This window comes from Carassius auratus, chromosome 34 (assembly GCF_003368295.1).
Source record: "Carassius auratus strain Wakin chromosome 34, ASM336829v1, whole genome shotgun sequence".
Taxonomy (NCBI): domain Eukaryota; kingdom Metazoa; phylum Chordata; class Actinopteri; order Cypriniformes; family Cyprinidae; genus Carassius; species Carassius auratus.
In genome coordinates this window covers 2,817,546-2,845,491 of record NC_039276.1, presented here as the reverse complement: position 1 = coordinate 2,845,491, position 27,946 = coordinate 2,817,546, and the positions used below count along the sequence as shown (strand labels likewise).

The 27,946-nt window shown below is 38.1% G+C and overlaps 1 protein-coding gene and 1 pseudogene across 2 annotated transcripts in view; both read right to left on the bottom strand.

Annotated features, from left to right (window-relative positions):
* The window catches only part of LOC113052941 (beta-1,3-galactosyltransferase 1), a 147,062-nt gene extending 140,477 nt beyond the window's left edge, over positions 1–6,585 (bottom strand). For both annotated transcript variants that reach the window (XM_026217439.1, XM_026217437.1), the window contains exon 1: positions 6,534–6,585. The gene's annotated coding sequence lies outside the window, so the exon portion shown is untranslated. The remainder of the gene's footprint in view (positions 1–6,533) is intronic.
* Positions 6,586–17,021: 10,436 nt separating this feature from the next.
* Positions 17,022–27,946, bottom strand: part of LOC113053715 (xin actin-binding repeat-containing protein 2-like) — a 43,842-nt pseudogene continuing 32,917 nt past the window's right edge.

Genomic DNA, 27,946 nt, shown 5'->3' with positions numbered 1-27,946 from the left:
TCATTTTTGCAATTTAGTGATGCTAGCTGGCCAAAACAGAACATTCTTCAGCTTTAAATGTAGTAAAACAGAACAGCTTCTTGTTCAGGTAGCATTAAAAGCATCAAAGTCTTTTCAAATCCCCAAAACATTTTCTTGAGTGGTTGTGACATTAGACCGCAGTGCGTGATACAGGCCTATCCAATAATTTTGTCAGGTGATGCTCTACAGGAAAAAGAGCATAGAGGGGTTAGTGGTTCAAATCCAGGCTGTGAAATATTATTGGCATACCCTGCAGCAAACAAGGCATTTAATCTGAAATGCTTCAGTAGATATCCATTTACATGTAAAAAAAATAAAAAAAATAAAAAAAATAATAATCCTTTGATAAGATCTTCACTAACTGAGAGGTGGGGGTGAGTAAAAACTGCATTATGTTCTGAGTGTGTCGCCCTGGCATTGTAAAAAATCCTCTTATGTGTTCAGGTATAGTTTTGCTAGATGACAGAGGGCAGGAGTGAACTGCTCAGATGCATTTACAGCAGACACACACACATATATATGTATATGTATATATATATATATAAATGCTCTTTTTCAAATAAAATGTTCTTTTGAAATTTCTATTAAGGTTTCCTGAAATAAGCAGCAAACCAGAATATTAGAATGAATTCTGAAGAATCATGTGACAATGGAGACTGGAGTAATGATGCTGAAAATTCAGCTTTACATCACAGGCAGAAATAATATTCTACAATATGTAAAAAAAAAATTTTTGGATTAACTATTGCAGCTTAGAAGAGACTTGTTCTAAAAACTGTATCAATACCAACCTTTTTTCGTTTTCTTTTTTTCTTTTTATGAGGAATCTTTAACGTGCTCTCTCTTAACTAGAGCAACACCTGAAATAAGCATTATCAACAATCTGATCTAGGGTTGTAAACATATGACAACGGTAAAGACTATTATGAGATTGCGAACTGATAATGAAGTGATTATGAGAGTGCTACGTGTTGCCTTTCCCAGAAGTGCTGTCAGGAGAATCCCTCAGATGAGCGAATACAATAGCAGCGACCTCAGTTTTATTTGCAGATCATTAGAAGCAACTTTCAGTAGTCAGAGAGATGATCATTATCGGCTGCCCCCCACTTAACACCCGCTCTGTCTGCTGCTGAAGTTTCCCCAGAGATCATCTTTAAATGGAGATGGCCTGTCTAACAGAACAAATTAAAGAAGACTGGGACTACAGAAGCATAATGAGCTGATTTAACACACAGGAGAAGGTTCAAACCAAAAGCCTGATAACAAGTGCAAAAGCTGCCAATGCATTTTTCCTCAATTTCCTCAAACACGATATTCCCAAACACGTTTGTGCGGGAATGTGTAAGAAAACTGAAAATTGTTTGAGCCATTTCATTAGAAGAGTAGCACAACAAGCTCAAATAAGTGAAAGTCATTCCTTGGAATTAATTTCACACATCAATATTCCCAGTCTGCGCTCGTGGTGAGGCATAATGCCCCTGCATGTCAATGTGCTGTAATCAATAAGATCTGCCAGTTATTGAGGTTTTCTAAGACCTGATCAATCCATCAATGTCAAGCAACCAGACTCCAAACAGCAATTAAAATATGAGAAATACTGATATAATATATATATATGCTTCGAGTGACTGTACACTGTTTAGGTTCCGTGTCAGGCTTCCATATGGAAACGAGAGCTTGTCTAATCATAAAGAGATTACATTTTCCAACAGAGTACACTTACAGTTGCAATGACAGAAATGATTGCATCGAGTCAAGTCAAACATAAAACTGCATTTATTCCCCATAAAGAAATATTGTTCCTCTTGGGAGACCACAGAGGCTATTTCAATATCCGCGACAGAACAATAAAGTACTAAAAGACACCTGGGACATAAAGACAAACCTCAGATATGCAGACTTCCCCTCCGGGAGTCGGCTTACAGAACATATTTTAAACAACACGACACTGTCTTTGCCAAGAAAACACTGCCAAGGTCACAAAGGCAAATTCAAAGCGTCAGCACAATTCATATTGGATTTCAAATAAACCCAAGAGAAAGCGCAAGCTGGCGCCCTTTCCTCTCAACAAGACAAGTGACTTACTGCCTTGGATTTTTATGTAAGAAAGAGAAATGCCGGGGAGGAACGATCCTCATCAGACACCTGTTTTGCTTTCCAAACTGCAACTTGAGAACCAGAGTAAAGAGAACAGAAGCAAATGAAGGAGATGCTACAGCTATTACTGTCAGTCCGTATGTGAGCAGAGCGGCACACCGAACCCCCGTCGAAACAGGTGATGCTAGTGGAACCAACATGTGGCTGCAGCAGATAATGCATACTATAAAACGGGACACACAAGCGCATACAAAAATACTTCAACAAAGAACAATGTGCTAATACAGACATTTGTCTTAATATATACATTTTCATTCCTCGTGACATTGCATTTTTTTGCATCCTGCCATCTTTAAACTCCTAATTGCTGTATTAGCAAATATTTACGGGAAAGCCAGCATTTTGCCTCTTTATATTTTTATTTTAGTCAACATAATATAATTTTACATTTTTTCTCCCAGGTTATGCATCATTTCAGCATCAATTTATTTTTTGAAGCAGCACTGGTCATTATTTATTATTTATTTATTTAATAATAATTATTATTAGTAGTAGTATTATTAATCATGTGCTGAAACCAATTTAATTCCCCAGATTACACATAAACTATTTTACTATTACATTATTCCATTTGTTGACCAGTGACCGTTTCCATTAATCCTAAAAGCAAGAAGTGAACTCTTCAAGGACAAGTCTTTTTAATGTAATGGTATGCTTTAATTTTGTCAGTACAGGACAAACTTAGATCTTTAAACCTGTTACCATGGTTATTTATAGTAGTAAACAACTGATAGTTGAAAAGATTTTTAAACGAGTTTTAGCATCAAATTCTGTTTTGAAGAAGCACTGGTTTCATGACATTGAACAAAAGGCTTTCTATATCTATATCTATATCTATCTATCTATCTATCTATCTATATATATATATATATATATCTATATATATATAATGTGTTACAAACCCTTTTCAGTCTAGAGGAAATAAGGCGTGCAATACTAAAACATTGAACACGTACTGGAAAACACCTCACACACAAACAAATCTAGTGTAAGAAAGGTGATAGTTTATTACAATGAGAATCAATATAACAAGGACACCTCAAAGTTATTAATTACATACACCATTTTTGCAAACCAAAGAAAAAGGTTCACAAAAGAAACAAGGGTAAAGAGAAAAGAACTAGACCGTGCCAAATGCAAAGAAATAAGTAAAACCCAAACCAATCTTACTAGAAAAAAAAAACAAAAAAACAATATATAATGGGACTAAATTAACAACAGAGACAAAAAACAAAAGATCTTCAGCATCAAAGACGCCCTAAATAAACTACTCTTACTAACAAAACGAAAAATACAAACAGTGGCACAGGTCACTAAACTAGTGTTCTAGACACAATTGATAACTCAGTGTAGCACATTTATATCACGTGATATCTTAGCTGTTCTGTATTAAAATAGCTAGAGATGGCAAAAATGCAATTTATTTGCACATTATATACATTCTAAAAGGTTTATAATCTTTAAAAATAATACTTTAAAGTTGACATTAAATCAAAATTGACAATTCTTATTTTCAAAAGAATGCTGTAGTGTTTATTACAAATAATTTTATTATAAATCGTTATATTATGCACATCAATATTTTCTATTCTTTTTTTCCCTTTTTGTATTCAAGTGTCCTCATAATCTTTAATCGAAAACATTAACTTTCTCTCTCCTTTGCCACGCCATCTCTTCCCTGATGACATGTGCAATGAAATGTTGACAACAATCACTTCCCTCCAGCAACCTGTCACTCACATGAGATCACAGCAATTAGAAAACAAGAGCAATCCAATCAAAACCCAATGGACAAAAGCAAGCCCCGCCCAACATTTCACTCAGATATGACACAATAGAGAAGAAAAAGTAACTGCAATTTCCATTTAATGCTGACTTCTAATCTTGTTGGAAACGTACCCATTTCATATTAATGATCCATTTTATGTTCTGCCAGATGTTTGGGCACAGAGAGCTTATTTCACCTTAAACTACTTTTTTATATTATAAATTCCACTATCAACAAGAATTTTCTTAAAGAGAGATGCCAGTTCTAAAAGTTATTTCACAAATGGTGGCAATAATGACAAGTGATCATAAATGAGCATTTTGTGAAAGATCTGTGAGTAAGGCACATTCATTTTTACTCTTCATTAATAGAAAACTCGCCCTAGCATCAATCTGCTATAATGTGGGGTAATAAATGATGCATTATAATGTGAATGAGAGAGTCAAAACACATGTGAAAGATCTGTTCAATTTTGAATGCAAATATGCAACTTATGGTCCAAAAGACATGTTAAAATGACATGTGCACAAAGAAAATTGTCTTTTTATGTCTTCAACAACAAATAAAAAACAGCCAGATGACTTACATATTAATAAACTTTGAGAGCAAGTTAAGTAATTGAGAAATAAAACCTATCACTGTGGAAAAGACAAAATAAATAAATAAATAATAATAATAATAATTAGGTAACACTTTAAAAAAAGAAAACACATATTCACTATTAATTAATTATTTTTCCTCAGTAATTTTCTAATTTGCTGTGTATTCTTAGTTAGTTAGGTAGTTGTTATGTTTAGGTATGAGGTAGGATTAAGGGATCTAAAATATGGTCATATGCAATGAGGAATCAATGGGTTTTATAACTACTAATAACAAACTACTAATATTAAACAGCCAATATGCTGGTATTGTTAATAGGGCCTGCCACTAGAGGGCACACTATCAAAACAATAACAATCACGTGGTTTGATGACGCTAAGAAGGAGCGTCGAATGATGGGATTTGTTGTCTTCTACCCAACCGCTGATGGCCATCAATCAGACGGAAAGATAAATCATGGATTTAACCCGAGTTCAACGATTTTCGCGAGTACATTACATACAAAGTCAATGCAAAAACACGATCACACTATGAATCAGACGTGTCCTCGCGCGGGTCTAGAGACGCGATGCCCCGCAATTGGTGTGTATGCCTCATAATACTAATCTTGTTGATCGTTATAATAGCATACATTTTCTGTAAAGATATGAATCAAAACAACTCACATGTCGAGTAAAACACAAGCGAGATCGGCATCTCTTTCTAGTTAAAGTTTGTCTCGAAACTACTTCCGCATTTTTCCATGACACTGTTGTCATGTGGTTTCTACGTCAGTAAAGCCAGTAACAGAGGGGAACTAATGTAATTGACATGCGACTGCACTGCCCTGTGTCACTGTTTATAATGGGAGTTTTCTCATGATTTACAAGTAGTTGAAATCATTAGAGATTTTGTTAGTAATCAGCTGGACAAAATATATAACGCTAGGTTAGTAGTTTTGGGATATTTCACTGCAAATATCTTACAAATTGTACCTTTAATAACTAGTTAATAGTAAGAATAAGTCCTTAAAATAAAGTGTTTCCAAAATGTATCTCAAAAGATTTTTCCTGAAACTCTTTATATAGCAAGGTATATTTACATAGCAGTAATCAACAGTGTTTTCACAAGCTAATGATGATTTATTTCCAACCAGTATAAAAAATTATAATAAAAAAGAAAAAGAAAATACAATGCAACATTTTAGGAGGAAATAGAAGAGGAATTAGACACAATCAGCAGAAGAAAAAAAACAGTAACATGAGATTTTCATAATTATCTCTTTGTACTTTATTTAAACCATCAAAAAGCTTATATACAAATCTACTTTATATTAAACAATGTTACTGTAAAATCTACTGCCAGCAATAAAAGGCCACATCAGTTACATAAAGTTTAACAAAAGAGAGATCCCAGAATTACCAACATAACCACAAAACACAATCAGCTTAATTCACGATACTATAATACTATAATAATGCTGCAAACATGAAATAAATAACCCAGCTTCATACGAAAATAATCTTGAACAACAGAAAAGTCTAAACAAACATGCTAGTTCACAAACACATTTCAAGGAATTGTTCTTTCCCCAAAGTATAAGGTCAATCTTATTTTAATTTTTTTTTCATAAAACCACTTCAAAACACACCAAAAACATACAAATTATATATATGATTTTTAAATTAGAACATTTTTATACTAATACAAAATGCCATAAAACTGCATTCTCCTGTTTAAAGTCCTACTATGTTTTTCGGTGTAGTTGGTGGCTAATACTCACTTTCAGCACCTCGGACAGCGTCAGTACCGCGCCGAGACTCGGAGCCACTGTCACCTCCATCACTTTGACCCGGCAAACACTTCAGCGCACTAAACCTCACTAAACAAACTCCAGAATTCAAGATCAAACCACAGAACCCGTCACAGCTCACTTTTCCTCCCTGCAGGCAGGTCTGAGCAGCTAACCATTCTTCAGCGAGTAGTAAGAGAGACGCGTTTCACCTACCGCTTCAATCGCCTCCATCCTCCGGACTCGTTCTGCCGCGAGTGAGAGAGTGAGAGAATGAGCCTCAATCCTCTGCGCCACGAAACCTGATGGTGGAACCAGTTACACGACAGGAGCGCCATCCAATCACATCGCGCTCTGGGAGACACACAGCCAATCAGCAGTAAGACAAGTTACTCTGTTTTGCATAGCAAGGTTGATTGACGTTGTGAAAAAATTCAAGAGGGGGTGGGAATTCGCTGTCAAATGTTTTTAGTAATTTAATAGAAATACAGAAGCAGAATATCTATGAGTTTAGCAACAAATTAAGTATATAGCACTAGGCAAAATATATCACAAATATGAATTGTAAAAACAAAAGAAGATTGAGATACTTATGAGGCTTAGCATTTTCACACAACTTTGGATTTTCACACACATATACATATTGAAAGGTACAAATGATTCTAATATTACAATAAATATATAATACAATAATATAATATATAATATACTATATTAATATATAATATTTTTGAAAACATTCATAAAATCATGTCAAATCAAAGCCAGCCTTCACTACATTATTTTAAATTAAACTGTACCAACCTGTGACTTCCATCACAAAAAAGTGCAGATCTTACCTTATCATCCTAAACATCTTATGGAGATTTCTTCATTGATTGGCTTGTTCACTGGAGACTCTAAATGGTAAATCTGTAAATCTGCCCTGAAGCAATATGTATAAGTGAGTGTTATACTAAATAAATTGACTTGAAATACTTATTTCAACCGTTCTGACCCTTATCGTATGCATTTATTCAAAATCATTTCTCAATCTCTGAGCAGATGGATGTACCCAGTCAGGTGCAGCAGAGGTCTGTCAGGTTGGGCTGCATTAACACCACTAATCTAATAGAGTTAACTGCCTTAGAGAGACTGACTATCTGCTGCACAGACAGGCACAGACCCAACACCACTGCCTCTAGAACTCCAGAAACAATTCTGTTAAATATATACACTACTCAATACATTTAGACATAAGAAAGAAGTTATACGTGTGTGGGCATTACCTACCCTCCTGATAGTGCTTAGCATTTCAGCTCATCCATCTAAGAGAGGTATTAGTCAGCACTTTATTCATCTGGGGTAGGAAGGACAGGTGGATTAGGCCTTCCCCTGGAGTTTATTGCCTCTGACTATGTCATTATTACAAGAGTATTATTCTAATTTTCTGATTAATGCTTAAGAAACTTTTCAGATGAAGCTAATGCACAAAGCCTATTGGGGAGGGAGTCATTTTAAGTTAAGCATTTTTTAAGTTTTATACTTTTGGGTTTTTTTCAAGGAATAGTTCACCAAAAAATGAATTGAAATGTTTGCTGAAGTGTTACTCACCCTCAGGCCATCCAAGATGCTGATGAGATTGTTACTACATCAGAAAAGATTTGATTGGAGAAATGTAGCATTCCATCACTTGCTCACCAATGGATGCCCTGCAGTGAATGGGTGCCATCAGAATGAGAGTCCAAACAGCTGATAAAAACATCACAATATCTCACAAGTAACCCACACCTCTCCATAAATTCATAAATTAATGATTAATGAAAAGCTGCATGTTTGAAAGAAACAAATCCATCATTAAGAAGTTTTGTAACTTCAAATGTTGCCTTTATAACCATATTATTGCTTTATTCAGTAAAAAGTCATATTATCTGAATCAGGAGAGAAATAGAAACAGATCCAGCACCATTTACAGGCACAAACAGTCTGGAAAAAATATGTGGGTGGATTTAGATGTGAGAGAACAACAGGGGATGGACATTTTCAAGAGAGTGGTGTGGATTGCTTGTGGATTATTGTGATGTTTTTATCAGCTGTTTGGACTTTCAGTCTGATGGCACCCATTTACTGCAGAGGACCCATTGGTGAGCATGAGATGGAATACTAAATTCAGGGTGTCTACAGATATTAACAAGTTAAATTTAAGACCTTTTAAGACCTTTTTAATATAATTTTATATGAAATCTAAGACCGAAACCTGAGATGGAAGTACACATTATATTGCAAAGTATAATATTTAATGTGTTTAATGTAAAAAGAAAACAAAATATAATTTCTGCCATAAATGCCATTTATTATTACAATATTGTAATAAACAGACTCGGGAACAGAAGATTGGTTGACAGCAGATTTATTGAAACAGTAAATAGCGATGGTAGTGGGAGAGATGCAGGGGATGAGTTTATCCATTGGAGAGGTAGTTAATGGCAGTGACAATATGAATTGATATTAGTACTGGAGGAATGCTGGAGTTACGCAGGAGGAGAGGAGACTCACTGGAGAAGAGGTTAGTCGAAAGGTAAGTTAGAGGAGTCAATGCAAGTAACTAAGACAAAGGAAGTTCCGCTGTGTAGCCACGAGATCGGACAAGGTGATGACTTAGGTGTGTGCTTTCATGTACTGGTGAATTGTGAACAGGTGCCGGTGATCAGTATTCATTTGAGGGAGTGCACTGTGACTGGCTGGGTGATGAGCCTGACCGATTTGTGACAGTACCCCCTCCTCCAGGGCACACTCCTGAGGGCCGAACACCCCGATGACGTGGTGGTCTCCCTCTACCCTGATGAGCTGGACAATCCAGGTGTGATGTATGGAATTCCTCTAGGAGTGTGGGATCAAGGATGCAATCTCTAGGGACCCAGGCGTGCTCCTCAGGGCCATATCCTTCCTAGTCAACTAGATATTCCAGTCTGCCACCACGCTGCTGGGATTCCAGAATATCCTCCTTGAATTTGTAGATGGATCAGAAGAGGGGATTCCTCTGTACGGTCAGGCTCTGTGGAGACAGGAGGGTGAAAAGGTTTTAATAGTCAAACATGAAAAGTGGGATGAATTTTGTACTGAGGAGGAAGTTGGAGTTTGTAGGTGAGGGGATTGATCTGTTCCTGGATGGTGAAGAGGCTGATGAATCTATGACTAAGTTTCCGGCAGGGCAGGTGCAATCTGATGTCTTGGGTGGACAACCAGACCTTTCGTCCAGGTTGGAAGGTAGGAGTGGGTGCTCGGTAAAGGTCGGCTGCCATCTTTGGCATGCGCACTGCCCGTTGTAGGTGATGGTGAGCCTCTTCCCAGACTCTCTCACTCTCCCAGAACCAGTAATCGACCACAGGAACGTCGTAGGGGTCTCCTAACCAGGGGAAGAGAGGGGGCTGGTACCCGAGTACACATTGGAATGATGTAAGACCTGTGGATGGTTTTTTTTATTACCAGGATACAGGTGTTCATTAGTGGGAGGTAGGTCTGTAATAAAGTCCACTCCTAGGTGTGACCAGGGCAACTGGAGGGGAGGTCCACTGGATAGGGCTGGAGATGAGCTGAGTGGGAATGATGGTCTCAGGCTCATCCATACTTTCCTCATACGCATGGATTCGGGATAAGGCATAAGCTTTGATGTTTCGAGGACCGGGTCTATATAAAATGGTGAAGTGGAACCTCGTGAAGAAGAGTGCTCATCTAGCTTAGCGGAGGTTTAGGCGTTTTGCTTCTCTAAGGTATTGCATTTTTGTGATCAGTAAGTACCGTGAATGAATGAGCCACTCCCTCAAGCAAGTGTCACCATTCTTCTAATACCAATTTGATTGCCAGCAGTTCTCAGTTTCCAAATGTTGTAGTTATTTTCTGCCTGGCTGAGCTTCTGGGAGAAGGCGGCGGTGCATGGATGGAGTTGAGAAGGGGACCCCTGCCGCTGAGAAAGAACTGCTTTCACTCCAGTGGTAGAGGCATCCACTTCCACCAAGAAGGGGAGTTCTGGGTCTGGGTGAACTAGGAGGGGAGTGCTTGTGAAGGCTTGCTTGAGAGTGGTGAAGGCTTCATTGGCAGCTGGGGTCCAGGACAGAGACTTGGGTTTGTCGCGTAGGAGGTTGGTTATTGGACTGATGATGTACTGTAATCCTTTAAGAACCGGCGGTAGAAATTGGCGAAGCCCAAGAATCGTTGGAGTTCTTTGATAGTGGAAGGTAATGGCCAGGAAGTGATTGCTTCAATCTTTCCCTCATCCATGTGGATTCCTGTATTATCAATGACGTACCCTAGGAGTTGCACTGAAGATTGGTGGAAGGAAGGTGCATTTTTCGGCTTTGAGGAAGAGTTGGAGTTGTCTTAATCGTGATAGGACGGTTCGGACATGCATTCGATGTTCGGCAAGGCTCCGGCGAGGTTGAGATACTCCCGGAGCACTGCATGCATAAAATCTTGGAAGATCGAAGGGGCGTTGACTAGGCCATATGGCATCACCCGATATTCATAGTGGCAGGTAGGAGAATTTGGTGGCTCCTCGAAGTTGTTCCAGGGCAGCTGGGATGAAGGGGAAGAGAATAACGGAACTTGACTGTAATCTGATTTAATGCTTGATAGTCTATACAGGGCCGCAAGCCTCTGTCCTTCTTCGCCACAAAGAAAAATTTTGAAGCAGCGGGGGAAGTGGATGGGACGATGTAGCCCTGTCTGAGAGCTTCCTCCACATACTCCTCCATGGCCTTCTGTTCCAGTAAGGAGAAGGGACAGATCTTACCACAAGGCACTGGCTCACCTGGAATCAGATCAATCACGCAACCCCAGGGATGGTGAGGAAGTAGTTGTGAGGCTTTGTGAGGGCAGAAAACATTGTGGAACTCTTTGTTGCAGAAGGTGATGTCTATGGAATGTTTTTCCAAGGGGCTTTTGATGGAGATGGTGTTAAGGAGTAAGATCTACGGAGGTTGCTTCAGTGGAGCTGGATGGTTGGGGAAGCATGATGGGAAACACTGGGCATCACAGCATGCATTTCAGGAAGATAGCTGATGAATGTCAGAGTGAGCAGAGCTGGAATCATGATAAAGAAGAAGCTCAGACATAAGAGTTTTTATTTGTGAAACATTATTTTGATCATTACATCAGTCACATATAATGTATTTCCATTCATGTCATTTCAAAGCCTGAATTAACTGAATGAATAGGTGTCACACTTTGAATGCCAGTGTAATTGAGTTGCCCATTTTAACAACTGATGTCACAAAAGATTCTATTTTTTGCTAGGTCAAAGGATAATAAATGATTGTTGAATTAAAGTCATTGTTCACAATCTCCATGGAAACAAAGCAGCCATGCACTGTCATGCTTCTGTTTTATTCCTTTTTTTTAAAGGAACAGTTCATAAAAACTAAACAAATAAATATCATCAAATCAAATAATAATATACTGGGTCACTCTTTCCCATGCAATCATAATAAATTTTTGACTGGAGCTTTTGTTCATAGAAAATGTGGACATCCGCTCTAGTTTTTCCTGCAACATCCATGAAAGCAGTAATGTCAGATTTATAAATAAATCATCCCTTTCTGTTAAATCTTTTCTGATTAACAAAATTAGTCTGTATTATTTGTTTATGAACCAAATTGATCTGTTTAACTCACTGTTCCATGGACATATTAATAATAAACACTGACTAAAATGTCAGTTCCTGACACAAATCTATGCACTCAGATGAATGTTGTTTAATACCACTGAGATACTATTATAATGTTTAGTAATAGATTATATTTTGAATATTTATTTATGATTATTTAAATTCTTATTATTATATTATATTATATTAAATTCTTATAAGTCTTATTATTTTCTGAGTTTACTTCGTACATAAACTAAATAAAAGTTTGAAAAGTTGACTTGTCAATTTGATTGTTATATTAAATAACTGATTTTATTTCAGTTAACAGTAAATGTTTGTTATTTTTATTTAAAATTTTATTTTCATTCTTTCTTTTAGTTAGAGTTTACTATGATAACCCTGCAGAAGACTATACTGATGCAAGGTTGGTATGGACAACTTTTCAGATTCTTTTGAATCCTATGTTCTATTATATTATTATTATTATATATATATTTCTTAATTTACATGAAAACAGACATATGGATGAATATGTTATTGTTTATGATGAAATTGTTATACAGTTTAATCTTGTGTGTGAATTATTTCTTGTAAAGGTATTTAAATAAAACTAAGTCTGAGGTACCTAGGTAAGAAAGGTGAGCTCCATCCTTCTCTCTGTATCATCTGACAGCGTCTCTGTGGAAGATGGGCTTTGCTCAATGATTCATGTGCTCTTGGAGGTTTTGTGAAAGCACAAAGACAGATAGACACATCATATTTATCCAGCCAGACAAGAGTGTGCGAGATGAGAGTAACTAACTCCAAACACAAAAGGAGGCTGAAGAGCAAAGCTTTCCATCTTTCTTTTTCTTCTCTTTGGCTTTTTCCACTCGTGTTGGATGAATGGCTCAGATTAGCTCACACCCTGCTGAGACGAGAGGCCAAAGGATTTCACAGCATTAAACCACTTGCTATAGTTGCCTAAATATGAGAGAGCTTAGTAATTGAGATAAATGATCTAGTGATGGTTTCTGAGCTCTACAGTAGATAGACTGCTGGGTTGTATAAACACTTATTTCATATGTAGTGAGCCCTGAGAAGTATGGAGAACTGTACATGCATCATGTTTTAGGCAAAAACATGACACATCCACAGCAGTGAGAAACCATAGATAATTCAGACCAAGAGCTTGTGAGACATAATCAGCTCTTTCAAAATTCATTAATTTTTAAAGGCAAAGTACTTTACTCGACATGACAGTTATAGATCTAAATATACTGTAGGTATCTCTGGATCTATAGGTAATTTATGTGCTAATGCAACATGCAAAATAGAATAATCAGAAAAAATATTAATGGCGTAATATTATTTTTAAAAAAAAGTATTTTCTTTTTTCATTTCTATTATTAAATTGAATGCATGGATCTTTGCAAAACTTGTTTTCTGAATGGCCACTTGCAATATTCTGCTGTCAAATATTTATCTATTATAAATGTTAATATCAAAATGGTCTGAGAGGGAGAATGATATGTACTGAATTTACAAAGTCTGTCTGATAATGTCTGAACTTACAAAGCAGTTCTAATTAAAACCTGGTACTTTTTAAAAATGTAAAAGGTCAAGTCCAACATAATTTCTACTAGGCTTTTTCCTACACTAACATTCATAAGTTTTGGAATTTTATGCTTTTTGAAAGAAGCCTCTTATTACTAACCAAGGGTGCATTTATTTGATCAAAATAACAGGAAAAATACTAAAACTGAGAAATTTAATATAAACAATATAAAATAGCTTTTTTCTAGGGTACTATTTTTAAAGTGTAATTTATTCCTGTGATGTAAAGCTAAATTTTCAGCATCATTCTTCAATCTTCAAACAGTTTTCAGTGTCACATGATCCTTCAGAAATCATTATAATATGCTGATTTACTGCTCAAGACACATTACTGATTATTATCAATGTTGAAAACAATAAAGTGCTGCTTAATATTTTCAAGGAAACAGTTATATGCAGTGCATATCAAAATTAAAGAACACACCTACAATTTCCTAAATTCAAGATTAGTCCATACTGAAGTTATTCTAACATGATTAGAAGGGCAGTTTTTAAGCATACAGTATTTAATAAATTATTTGTATTCAGACAGTATAAAAAACTTCAATAAGGTATTTGAAAAAGAACTAATCAAAATTAGAGAACACGTAGTTTCCTCCAATTATTGGTGTTAATCTGGCACCTGGTGCTCATTTCCTTAATTATACGACAAACACTATTTAACTGGCAGCATTCCTTCAATGTTCACTGAGATTGCAAGATGGCGAGCAGCTGTAAGGTTATTAAAACCTTGCGACTGGAGATTGTCAAAAGGACAGGACAATGTGGTAACTCTCACCGGGGAATCGGTTCAACACTGCAGCAACATTGCTCGCCTCTTCAGTGTTGAACAGGGTATGGATCGGTCTCATCGAGTTTAAGAGAAGTTGGACTGAAAGTGCACTCTGCAGTGACCAAGTCTCTCATCAGCAGAAAGAATCAAAAGGCTAAAGCTCACCTTTGCTGAGGAACTTGTTGTGTGGAGAGAGAAGAACAGGTCCAAAGTTCACTTTAGTGATAAGAGCAAGTTTCATTTATTTGGGTCTGATGGTAAACAATATGTTTATTGTCAAACTGGTGAAAGACTAAAGCCTGAGTGTGTAAAGTGAACGGTGGAGGAGGTTTGATGGTTTGGGGCATGTTTGGTTCTCTTATACAGATACATGGCAAGGTGAATGAAAATATTTACCAGAACCTCTTTCAACATCATGCGATTCCTTCCCTGCAAGCTTCTCCCAATCAGCCTGGAATTGTCAAACAAGACAATGTCACCATACCATGGCAAAACAAGTAAAGCAGTTCTTTGAAGCCAAGAACACTGAAATAATGAAACAAACCCGATTGAAAATCTCTGGAAAATGCCTGGTGACAAAGTTATGGGTAAGAAACCCACTACAGTCACCGAACTATGGAAGAGAGAGTAAAAAGAGTGGACCAAGATCACAGCAGCTCAGTGTGAGAAACTAGTGAAGTCCAGTGGCCCCCAGATGTGCTGAAGTCAATCAGGGCAGCGGCCTCTACACTTCTGAAATATATATAGTCTGAATTTTTTTTTTTTCAGAATAATATGATGAACAGAAAGTTTAAAAGAACATCTATTTATAGAAACAGGAATCTTTAGCAACATTATTATGCTTTACTATCACTTCTGATCAACTTAATACTGTACATCCTTGCTGAAGAAGCATATTCATTTATTTAAAGAAATTGCTGAATGCTAATGTATGTTCTTTTTTTACTCGTTTATTCACAAAACTAATAAAATACAAACTAGAAGAACTCAAAACTGTTCACATACCATTTGATTTTGATGACCCTTCTCCCTTTAACGACCTGCTAATGAGTGTAGTTTGAGGTCTTGAAGCTGCTGATGCTGTAAAAAAGAGTGTTCCAGCAGTGTTTCATCAATCTAAGACTTCTCCCTAAGGAGACTGTACAGCAAGAGCTATTGATTTACAACAGTCTACAGGTTTGCTTAAAGACTACACCTTGAAATTCTCACTGTGAGTGATGCTATGGGATGTCAGTTCAAGCACAATACACACTGAAGTGCAGTTGAAATGGCCAGCAGTTTATGTGATCACGTGTCAGAATGGTTTACTACAAAAGTCTCTCGGTGTTGTTTAGAGGACTAAGGTTATGCTTGAAGAAAAGTGTTTAGATGTGCACTGTACAGCTGTGCCAAAAAATTAAAATACCCTCGATGCACTATAGTGCAAACTCTCGACACAACAAAACAAGCAGTGTTTAAGAAATATGAACGGGTGTGTGTTTTCAACCACACAAGTCATGATTTTTTTATTTACTCATTCATATAAAATGAAGAAATGAACCTGAGCACATTAATTGTGATAAAGACTTTATTGTAATTCCACCAAAAAAATTAGCTCTAAAAAGATCATCTTCCTCACAAAATATTTTCTGTTTAGAGAGGGAATGACATACACTTCTATAATAAACAAGACAAGAGGTTTACAAATGTGTGTTTTGTTCATCTTCCTCCCACACAGCACTCCAGGTGCTGCACAGGAAGAAGTACAAATAATAATAATTAGAAATGGTTGAAATGTGGAAAGAATCCCCAGGATACAGTATAAAAAGAATGCAAAAATATAGGGATGAAAATCTAAAGTTAAAATCTAGAGTTCAATTTAGTGATAAATTGCCTTCTCTCCATGGACACAGATAATGCACTGCAGAAAATGCTGTGAGTAATTTCAGATAGCTATCCTCAACAGAACTGATTTTTATACAGAAATACAGAACCTTTAGAATATAGAGTACAAAAAAAAATAGACCCTCATATTTGGCACCCCAAAGTTGAATATCAGTTGAATATATATATATATATATAATTTGCTGGCTTGCTTCTAGATTGTTAATGGTGCTCAGAAATTAATAATGGTTCTTACTACTATCAGTGTTCAAATATTTTTTTGGTGCGTACTATATTGTGGAAACTTTGGTTTAGCATTCTTTGATGAATAAAAAATGTAAAAGAACAGAATTGAATAGTAAAAAATTTAACTACAAAACTTCATTTAATTTAAAAAATGTCCATTGTCACGTAAATAGGATTTGTTTTCTTTATGCACAATGTAAGTTCATATTTCTATCTTTTGGTCATGGAGTAAAATATAACCTTGTTTTATTTTTGAAACAATTTCTGTCTCTTCTTTATTCCACTTTTCTTCAGTTCTTTCTTTCAATGTAACACACAAACCATCTAACCCAGTGCCTATTTTATATATACACAACATATTTATCATTTCCCAAAATCCTTATCAACTTCCTGTTACCTTTTTACCTCCACTGTCTCTCTCTCCACCTTTCCTCACCCATCTGATGGCCAGATTTTCACCCTGCGTTCGAAGCTCTTCATCATTGTGATGTGTCCTTGTGTTTCTGAAGCTCCCACAATACTTCATGCTGTTGTGTCATGCTTTGTGTGTCGCTGATCGATGAGATGTCTCCTTCGCTCTACCCGTTCCTCTTTCACCGCCAGCTCAGAGGACGTGTTGCACTCCTCCTAAAGTGTGGTCCTCTGAGTTGCTTTCCGACGCTGGTACTTTGGAGACTTTGAAGTTTCGCTCTTTGGGGGCCAAACGGGTTTCACCAATTTCACATCCTGATCCAAAGAGAATGTCTTTTTCGGAGAGGCTGTTTGCGGAGGCCATGCTACAGAAATTTTGTTAGGGCTCTGATCGGGTTTATTTGCTTCTTTTTCAAACACATATGACAGCGAGCACATGTTACTTTGTGAAAGTGAATAACGCCAATCCGATGCGTCATGGTCTGTATTCCCTGCATCCCGAACGCCCTGTAATTCCCTTTGCAACCCTTGTCAAAATCCATCCTTGAAATTCCCTTTAGACTTGAAGAGTTGTTTAAAATGTGGCTGGCAGTAGAAATGTCCATGAAGAGAGACAAAGTTTCCAAGGCTGTCAGACAAGAAGTTTCATGAGTCACAGAAAATATATAGTGCTGTCTACACTCGCATAGTTTGTAAATGAGAACTGCACTGCAAGCTTTCTATCTGAATGGCTTTATGAAGGATACTTTATCTTAGAGTTGCAAATAATGGTATTTTGTGCAAAAGAAATCCTTTTGGGATTGATTATGTTGAAATACTTGCATTGTTAGACATACTAGAATATTTATGTTACTGCTTAATATGATAAATTGTCTGTTTATGCTCCTTTTAAAACACAATACACACTAGAAACTCATCACAACAATACCACAATAGTGTGTTCTGCTGTGAGGCTAGATATGACTCGGGCCCATCAATAGGAAACTATGAATTCTTATCATTCGCACAACAGGTGAAAATCGAATTACTTTAAAGAATAGTTCACCCAAAAATGAAAATATGCAGAAATTTTGGATGACCTCATCCTCAGGACATCCAAGATGTGGATAAGTTAGTTTCTCCATTGGAACTTCTTCACTTGGTAACTAATTGATCCTCTGTAGTGAATGGGTGCCGTCAGAATGAGATTCCAAACAGATGATAAAAACAATCACAATAATCCAAAAGTAATCCAGACCATTCCAATCCATCAGTTAACATCTTATGAAATGAAAAGCTGCATGTTTTTATGAAATAAATCAATCATTAAGACGTTTAACTTTAAACTGTTGCTTCCAGCTAAAATACGAATCCTTTAGTGATGTGGATTACTTGTGGATTACTGTGATGTTTTTATCAGCTGTTTGGACTCTCATTCTGACGGCACCCATTCACTGCAGAGGATCCATTGGTAAGCAAGTGATGGAATGCTACATTTCTCCAAATCTGATCCAATGACGAAACAAACTCATCTACATCTTTGATGGCCTGAGGCTGAGAACATTTCAGCAAATTTTTATTTTTGACTGAAACTCCTAAGTACAAGCAATATTTATCAAATATCATATTACAACATTTGAAGACATACCTCAATTTGCTATTGCAGTGCTCACAGAAAAAACAGGATTTATGGAACTTCTAAGTTTTAGTCAATTGGGTTTTGTGCACAATCAATATTCCCACGCAGCACTTTGCCAAACACTCAGTCCTCCATCTGGGCAATGCAGGCAAATCACATCAAACAACATCCACTACTGCAATGTAAGGTTATAGGCAAGTTTGTTAACAATGGTATTAGTGAAAGACATGTTCAGACACAATAATCCAAAGCATAAATACTTCTTTAATATGAATATGACACAATTAATAGTTTAATCTAAATAAAATTTGATTCTTTACACAGAGCTGTTGGTCTTTTTATTAAATAATTTTCATAGTTTTTTTTAGGTATCCCACCTTTCTAGGTTAGTTCAGTAAAACATGCATGCTGTTCAATAGGCACCCAATGCTGGTTTACCATTAGTTTTTAACCTAGCCTCCTATTCCCCCAGTCCCCATCAGATGAGTTTATAGAAGTCTGAATAACAACTCGGTGATAATTTGTGGAGTTATTTTGAGAAATGAAATAATCCTGCAAACTCACAGGCAGTCTCTAAAAAGAAACAAACAAACCATTAATTAGCTGTTTCTCAGGTCACACAAAGAAACACAAATCAGGCTTTGTTTTCCTTCGTTCAGTGTTCTGAATCAAACCCTAAAACATTCTGCTTTTAAAATACATTTGATTCTTGCAGGACTCTCAAATGCCAAGGTATATACAAATAAGGTATATATACTGTATATATATATATATATATGTATTTCTATTCATACATATATATATATATATATATATATATATATATATATATATATATATATATATATATATATATATATTAAATAAATAAATAAGATAATAACAATACTAATAAAGTTTAAATATAAATAAACAAAAAATATATATATAAATAAATAAAATATAAATATACAAAAAAAGAAAAAAGAAAGGGGAAAAAATAAAAGGACATCTATTTTAGTTATATATCAGGTAGTATGAACAAATATTTAACACATAAATAAACTAATGAATTAATTAATTCGAGACACATATTTATGCCAGACAGTATGAGTAAATTTTAAACAAAGTAAAAATTAAATGTAAACATGAAAAATAAATAAATTAACTCATTTCAGCTAGTATCATGCAAATATCTGTGATGAGTCACATTGATATACATGTTTTCTCATCTAACTGTGGACTTGTCACCTGGGGAAAGACATAAATTAGAAACATACACAGATTGACCCAGTGATGTACCTTAGACGTTTTGCAGTAGCTAGCTGTCATTCCCATCATGCACTGTAATCATATTTACCCAGCACAGCAGTCACTGTTTGATGCACTAGCAGGTGGCTTGGCTCTCTCACGTGTGACACCTATGCTTTTGAACACACTCTCACTTTCTGTCCAGGTTTTATGGAAGCTTTCATCAGTTCCTCTGCAGAGACCTCAGTTGACACTGTCATCTCTCACGTCTCTTTCTTCACAGCATCAGCATAGGAAAACGGCACGTGTTGCGGCACAACACTTTGAGTGTGCGTAGAAACCGTTGTGGTGCTTCTTAATCCAATAATTTTAGTCCCGAACTCATCAATAGAAGAATAATGTTCAGTGAATGTTTCTGTATCTGAAAAGCCTGTTGGATCGACAGACTTGTCTACTTTCGCATCTTTGTGCAGAAGCAGAGGGGAGCTCAGCTGGGAGCATTGTTCCCTCTCAGGAGGAAGCTCAGGCTTTGAACCTTCAGATGCAATTTCACTCACTCTTGACTCCTGTTCCTCCTGTTTGTTTTGTACCTTTTTGATGGGGGAACTTTTCTCACTCATTCCAGAAACATTTTCAAAATTCTTCACGTCTTCAGCCATATCCTCTTGTTGTCTTGCTGTGTTCTCCGTATCAAGCTCCAGTTCGTCAGTTTCCACGCCAGGCTTCTCTGTAATGTCAATTGGTTCTTTTCTAATACCAGCTTTGCCTTCTGACATCTCCATTGTCTTGGCTAGTCCAGACAGATCAACCTTAGTGAGGTTTTCCTTATCTTTCACTGCACTTTCAGGCTCTGAATCCTGTGTGTTGGGGCCTAAGCACTCTGGAATATTAATGGAATCTCCACTTACGTTAGCGTTATTCACTTCAGCAGTCACAACTTGCGTTTTAGAAGGCCCAAGTCTCCTTTTCAACCTTTTTCTATTCAGCAGGTTTACAATCAATTTTGATTGATTTGCCACTGGAAAGTGGCGGGAGATTCCACAATTTCGGACTTCTTTCCTGTGACTGGCACCACGTGAGGCATCGGATCAGGCATCATGGGAGAGCGTAGCTGTGACATTTCTGACCTGCTTGATGGTGATGAACTTAGGTGAGGATGAGCTCATCTGTAACAATGGGGATGGAGCTCTGGGGCCAAGAGTTCTAACGCTGCTCATCTGGGAAGTCGTGGCCTAATGGTTAGAGAGTCGGACTCCCAATCGAAAGGTTGTGAGTTTGAGTCCAGGGACGGCAGGAATTGTGGGTGGGGGTAGTGCATGTACAGTTCTCTCTCCACCTTCAATACCACGACTTTAGGTGCCCTTGAGCAAGGCATCGAACCCCCAACTGCTCCCCGGGCGCCGCAGCATAAATGGCTGCCCACTGCTCCTGGTGTGTGTTCACAGTGTATGTGTGTGTTCACTGCTCTGTGTGTGCACTTCAGATGGGTTAAATGCAGAGCACAAATTCTGAGTATGGGTCACCATACTTGGCTGAATGTCACGTCACTTTCACTTTCATTTGTTGCCTTCAGCTCTTACATGCTGTCTTTGACCACCTTCTGTGTTTCACACCTTGTAGAACCAATAGAAATCTTTAAAATTCCTTGTATCACTCCACTAGAGACAAATTTTTCAAATATGGCCTCACATTCATGCTTTTCAATTGTGCAGTTAAAGTGCATTAGCCTAGCTTCAACAAGGCTTTTAGCATAAGCAAGAATTTTTTAGAGCTTCAGTTCGTTGTGTTCAACCGCTGCCCCTTCCAAATCACTCTTCTCTCCTGGCCCCAGAAAGCAGACGGCATTTCATTGAGCAGCGTCTTCACAGACTTAGAGTCCATTTGTCCTGGAACCCCCTGTATTTCTGAGATATGAGACATCTTCTGCGCTTCGGCTTGTCTTAGAGATGTGCCGGAGCTCTCTGCTGAGGACTCAGCAGGTTCCTTTTGTGCAGATTTGCCTGTCATTTTTATTGGAAAATGTCTGCTTTCATCTTTTGATTCCTCCGGAGTCTGCTGGCTTCCACTGGCCTGCTTTTGAAGTTTTACAGTCGCGCCCTCCTCCTGGAAACTCTGCTGTTGGACTGTACTTTAAGTTTTGATGACCTCCTTGTAAGGAGTGCCCTTGTGTGCCCTGTAGGAATGGTGTGCTGTGTTTGCACATCTGTGATTTTGTCTTGTTTTTCATCAGATGTCAGGACTGGCCACTTAGTCTCAGCAGGCGTTGTTACTTTGAGCGGCTTCTCTGTCTTTCTTATTCTTGCTCCTCCTTTTCTTTTGCCAAGTGGCAGGGGGCCCTTCTACAGGTTTCTCTTTGGTCTCTATCTCCACTTTACTGTCTGTTTCTGTGGGGCTTTTCTCTGCTTTCTTTCACCTGAACCTTCTCCTGCTCCACTGTGGCTTTCTCCTTGCTTTCCAGTTTAGCGTTCTGACTAACTTTCTTAGCCTTTTGACTGTCAACCTTTTGTGGCTTCTGCTCAGCATCCTTAATTTGACTCTCTTTGTTTGGTCTGGATCGATCAGGGGAGATTTTGTCTCGATTTTTCTTTGGAAAGCTTTCCTCTTTGTTTTGTCTTCAGATAAAGATATGCTGCTCACATCTTTTTTAACATTCTCAAATTGAGTTTCAGAGACACTTTGAAGTTTGTCTGTTTTATCAGAGGACTTTATTTCTTCTTTGGTTGTGTTTATAATAACCGTCCTCGTCACCTGTTTTATACTGGGGATCACGGATTTCTTCTTTTTCTTTTGAGTTGAAGTGGAGGTGGTCTGCTGCTGACCCAAAGAGCCATGCATTGACTGATAAGAGATGATGTTCTGTTTAACTAAGGAAATAACAGGAGATTCTGGAGGAGATTTCTCATTTGTGGCAGCGATCAAAGCCTTGCTTGGGGGAGCGTTTTAGAGAGCTGTGTGCTTGGATGAGTCTGTGGCTGATTCGGATTTGGTCACACTCTTTTGAGCTCTCTCTTGAGTGAAATCAAATGATATACTTGCCTCTGATTGCACCGTGCCCGTGCTCTCTGAAGCTCTCTGAACTGACTGACTCGTGCATGCAGATCTCAAAGGGCGGGGAGCGCGACGGAGGTGGTGTGCAGCTTTCCTCCCTATGCTGTCTGTATTTCTGTTCGGCTTGTATTAATGGGGTTTTGAATTTGCTTACCGGGGATTTGCACGGTGGAGGAGGAGAGGCGGGTGGGATGAGCGTCAAAGTGGTGAAAACTTTCTTGGAAAGCCATGGAGATTCGGGTGGCTGTTTTGTAAATGCAGACTGAATTTCAGAGGATATCACAGTGCACTTAAATGATGATGTGGTGACATTTTTTTCTGGTCTCTTGTGCAGCCTGCACATCCATTTTCTCAAATGAAATCGCTGGCTCAAGCTTGGGTACTTTGCACAGTGTTGGTGCTTTGATAGGTTTGAAAGTCATTTTAGTGGGTTTGGATGGTGTTATGTTGGGCAGCAGAAAGAGGTTTAGCTCCTGCTCTGTGGGAGGTGTAGGGAGGTCTAGCTCAGCTGTGGGTGTAGCGAGAGGAGGAGGCGGTGGTGGGGTTTGTGGTGGAGGTAAAAGGTCAAGTTCTGTCTTGGATGGATCACATGGAAGAGGAAGAGGAGGATCATGATCACCCCTAATGTTTGGAGGAGGATTGGTGAAGGAGATGCTATCATAATCTGGAGTTGATGTTGGAGGGGGGGGCAGAAGGGGCTTGGGGTCAAGGTGGTAGAGCTGGCATATGGATTTCTAGCTGTTTTCTTTGATACAGTCAGATCAAATCCTTACAAACACTTTTTGTGCTGGAATGTCTTTCACTGATGGAGATGGAGTCTTGTAACGAACTTTGACCTTTCTTATAGTCTACCTTTGGGGAATCGCTGGGCTAGCTCTCTGGGCTGTTTCCATTAAGGATTTTATTGTGCCCTTAACATCTGCTTTTATCACTTCTTCTTTCCCTGATTGCATTTGCTCTTGGGTGTCATAGAGTGATTTCATGGAAAGCTTCATTCTGGAAGATGGAGGAGGCTCAAGCATGAGCTGAGTCTTGCCCTTCACATCTCTCTCGACACCAATCTCCGGCTGGTAAACCTTTCCCTCATTTGACACTTCTTGTAGACTCTGTATTGCTCTGTGAATGTCACCTTTTACAATCACCTGCTTCTTCACCTCTGTCACTGCATGTTTGGCCTCCTCCAGTGATTTCAATATACCTTTGATGTCACCTGGCACTAAATCTCCTAGTCTTCTAGCAATTTCAGCGCTCCTTTGATGTTACCAGGAATGATTTCAGGTTTTTCTACCTCTCTTGGCTGATTTTGGGCCTCCTCTAGAGACCTAAGGGTTGTAGGTAAATCAGCTCGAATGACTTCTTCTTTCTCCCAAACAACCGATCGGTTTACAAACTGTGTTAGTGAATTATTCGCTGCTCGCAGGTCTCCTCTCACAATCTCTTCTCTCTGTAAATGTTCAAAAGAGACTGGAGGCTCGGTCATGAAAACCTTAACTGTGTTATGAACATGGCCTGGGACTATATCTTCCCTATCAACCAGACAACCGATTTGAGCTTGATTACATGTCAGCCTCAGTTGTGTTCCCTTAATATCACCACAGATGATTTCCTCTCTTTCAGTTTTACCCGGGTCAGCCTCATCTGGCTCTACCTGCAACTTTTTGAGGTAATCTAGTGCACCCGACTCAATACATGTAGAATAAAAGCTCACCTTTCCCCTCTCTGCTTCATCCACTTTAATTCTCACAATCTCCTCTGTGTCTGGATTGCAAAGTCTCTCTAGGCACCTTTTTACATTACCTCCAACTATATTTTCCTTGATTCCTTAGGAAATTTAATAAAGAGTAGATCGTCATTTGAACATCTCCCTGTTCATCTTCTTGAATGAGAATGCCCTTTACATCCTCTCCTGTGATGTCTTTGATCATTTTAATTGTTATTTTGGCATCTTCTGCAATCATATCAAGGGGGTGGGTTTCAAACCTCCATCTTGCGGAGCTGACATCAACTTTTTGGATATCTTCCTCTGTAACGGCTTTTAAAAGATAGACCTCATCTGTCTCTCTAATTGAGTCCAGATGCTTTGTTTCAAACAGCCAACGGGCTCCTACTACATCACCTCATTGTTTTCTTCTTTTTTAAGTGTTGTCTCTTCTCTTGGATGACATAGAGAGACTGAGTCTCAAACATTATGGAACACTTTTTCACATCTCCTTTTTCCTCATGCTCTCTGATGACTTCCTGCAGCTTTCTAATTTTGAACTCATTGGACACACCTTGGATCTCATCTAATGTGTAGGTCTCAAAAATGAATCTGTCTTCATCCACATTGCCTCCCCGAACATCTTGTATCATACGAGCTCCTTTAGCTCACCGGGGGTCTCTGATATTGTATCTATGGGTTGGTTTTCAAATAGCCATTTGCAGTTTCCAACATTTACTTTATGAATATACTCAGCTTAAGCACTCCTCAGCTGTCTCATGAAATCCTCAAAGGTAGAGCTCATAACGTCAGAAGATTGGGTCTCGGATATGTATTTCATCATTGTATGTCTATCTCCGTAAAACTCTTAAGAGCTTCTCGATCTCCATAATATCTCTCCAGGTTCTCTGTCTCAAACAGGAAACGTGCCATTTGGACATCTTTTCCATGAATGTCCTCTTGTTTCACAATGCAAGTTTGCAACACCATTATCCAGTATGGTATCAAGGATTTGCGTTTCAAAAAGCCAAGTGCATGTTCTCACATCGCCTTTTTGAACTTCACCAGAATCTTTTGTACTCTTATGCTCATACCTTTCATAAAGCATGTCTATAGGTCTCAAATGTCAAAAAGCCACTTACAGGTTTTAACATCACATTTGATTATTCTGCTTTCTCCCTTGTAACACACTCCTCGTCTTCACTATTGCTGAAATACTTAATCGCCACCTTAGAATTATAAGGTTCTATCTGACATTTTTTTCAAAATGTAGTTATTTACACATTCCTATTCTTTGTCATCGTATTTACATTATGTTATATATTTTGAAGCTCAATATCTCAAAACTACTTGGAATGCAGATAGAACCTTATAATTACAAGGGGACGTGATGGCATCAAGGGGCTTGGTTTCAAAGAGCCATTTTGCCATCTTGACATCCAGATCCAGATTGTAAGTGTTGTTGTGGTATGCCCTTTATGATTTGGAATTTAGTGATGCTATCATCAAATTTGTCAACAGGGCAAGTTTCAAACATCCATTGGCAGCTTCTGACTTCTCCTTTGACGATTTCTTCCCGCTGTATGGTTTTGACCTCATGATAATGCCCAGAGCTGTCTGGCAGAGCTTATAATGGCATGGATTCTAATAGATCTTTATTTGATCTAACAGAGCCAGTGGTGACACCCTCAACTTGAATCTTCTGAATTTCGTCATATTGGTTTAAATCAAATGCTTAAAAAATGTGCTTCTAATTGCTCACATCGACATTTTCTATTTCCTCCTTATTCACCGTTCTTGTTATTTCCTTTCTCTCCTCTCTGATCTGCTCCAGCGGCTCACACAACCACTTCTGGTGTCAAACATTTTCTTTCTCCTCAGATGTCATCATTCTTTTGAGCTTCCCCACCTCGGCAAGCTCTTTCATCTCATCTTTTGGAGCAGTCTCAAAAAAGTGTCTGTCAGACTGAACGTCACCTCAGCTAAATTCTTCTGCGCTTACTGTTCTGGCATTGAAATCACCCTTTAACATATAGATCGGCTGCATCTCAAACACCAAACAATTTTTGCGGACATCACCCTTGTAACCTCTATCTATTTGCTCTGAATCAATTATTTTCACAAACTCTCTCTTTTTCTCTTGAATATGTTCCAAACGTTGGTTCTCAAACAGCCATCTTTGATTTCTCACGTCGCCCCTATTCATCAGATGCTACGGTTTTCTTAAGTCAGTTTACCTTATCATCCTCATCTTTAATGTTCACCAGAGGTTTATTTACAAACACCCATTTTTGGTGTCTCACATCACCTCTTCCTTCTTCAAACACTGCTTTTTTATTTAGTTTCCTCACTTCTGGAAGCTCTTTGAGTTTATCCGGTGAAGCGTTTTCAAATAAGTGTCTCACAGAGCAAACATTACCTCCAATAATCTGTTCTGTGGCAACAGGTCTGGAGTTGGCATCATTTTTATGTATGTCCATAGGCTATGTCTCAAACACCATGCAGTGTTTGTGTACATCCATCCCAAAAATCTCTTCTTTCTTCTGCTTTTGCTTTCTCTCCCATTGGGCATTTATGGAGTCAAACCTCTTTGTCTCAAACAGCCACCTTCTTCTTTTCGCATACCCTAGCTTGTTGTCTTCCATGGAAATACTGAAGATTAGCCTGACCTGAGAAAGTTCCATGTCGATGTCATTCAAAAGCTGCGTTTCATAGAGCCATTTAATGTTTTGACATCACCTTTCTCTGTTTCCTCTCGGAGTGAATTCAGTGTCACCCAGAGAATACATTTCTTGGTTTTCAAACATGCACCTCACAGACTTAACATCCCCTTCGTTGGCTTCAAGTGTGAAGATGACTTCTTTGGTTTGCCCATAATTTTATTTAGTGTATCCATCGGCTTTGTCTCAAACAACCAGGCGGCACCACGCACATCTCTTTTCCCCACTTCATTCACTAGATAGTTCTGTTAACTCAAATCACGTTGCATTTCCTGTGTGTCCATGGGCTGCATCTCAAACATCAAAGCCCTGTTCTTAACATCACCTTCAGGAAAGATTTCCTGCTGAATGATCTTTTTGCAATCCTCTTCGTTATCCAAGTCATCCTTAATGCAGTCCAAGGGTTTGTTCTCAAACATCCAGCGCATGGACTGCACTTCACTTCTCAGATTCTTGTCACACTCAAAATATTTTTGATCCGGGCTTCCGTTTGAATTGCTGCCGGTTTGTTCAAACTGATTTGCTGGCTCTTGAACGTCTCCTGCTTCTTCATGGTCTTCTTCATCATAAAAATCTCTTTCCAGGTCTTCCATGACATCAGGGTGAATGTTTTTGCAGAGTTGTTTCAGTTCTAATAGTTCCCTCTGTCTCTAGTTCACACTGTGTATCACTGGGTGTGCTTGAGGTTTATGAAATGACCTATACTTCAGCTGGATCAGGAAAAACATTTTATTTTTTTAACTGAATGCCCAAAACTGGGCAACTTGTTTTAAAGGCCTTTCCAGTATTTTTATCTCCTTATT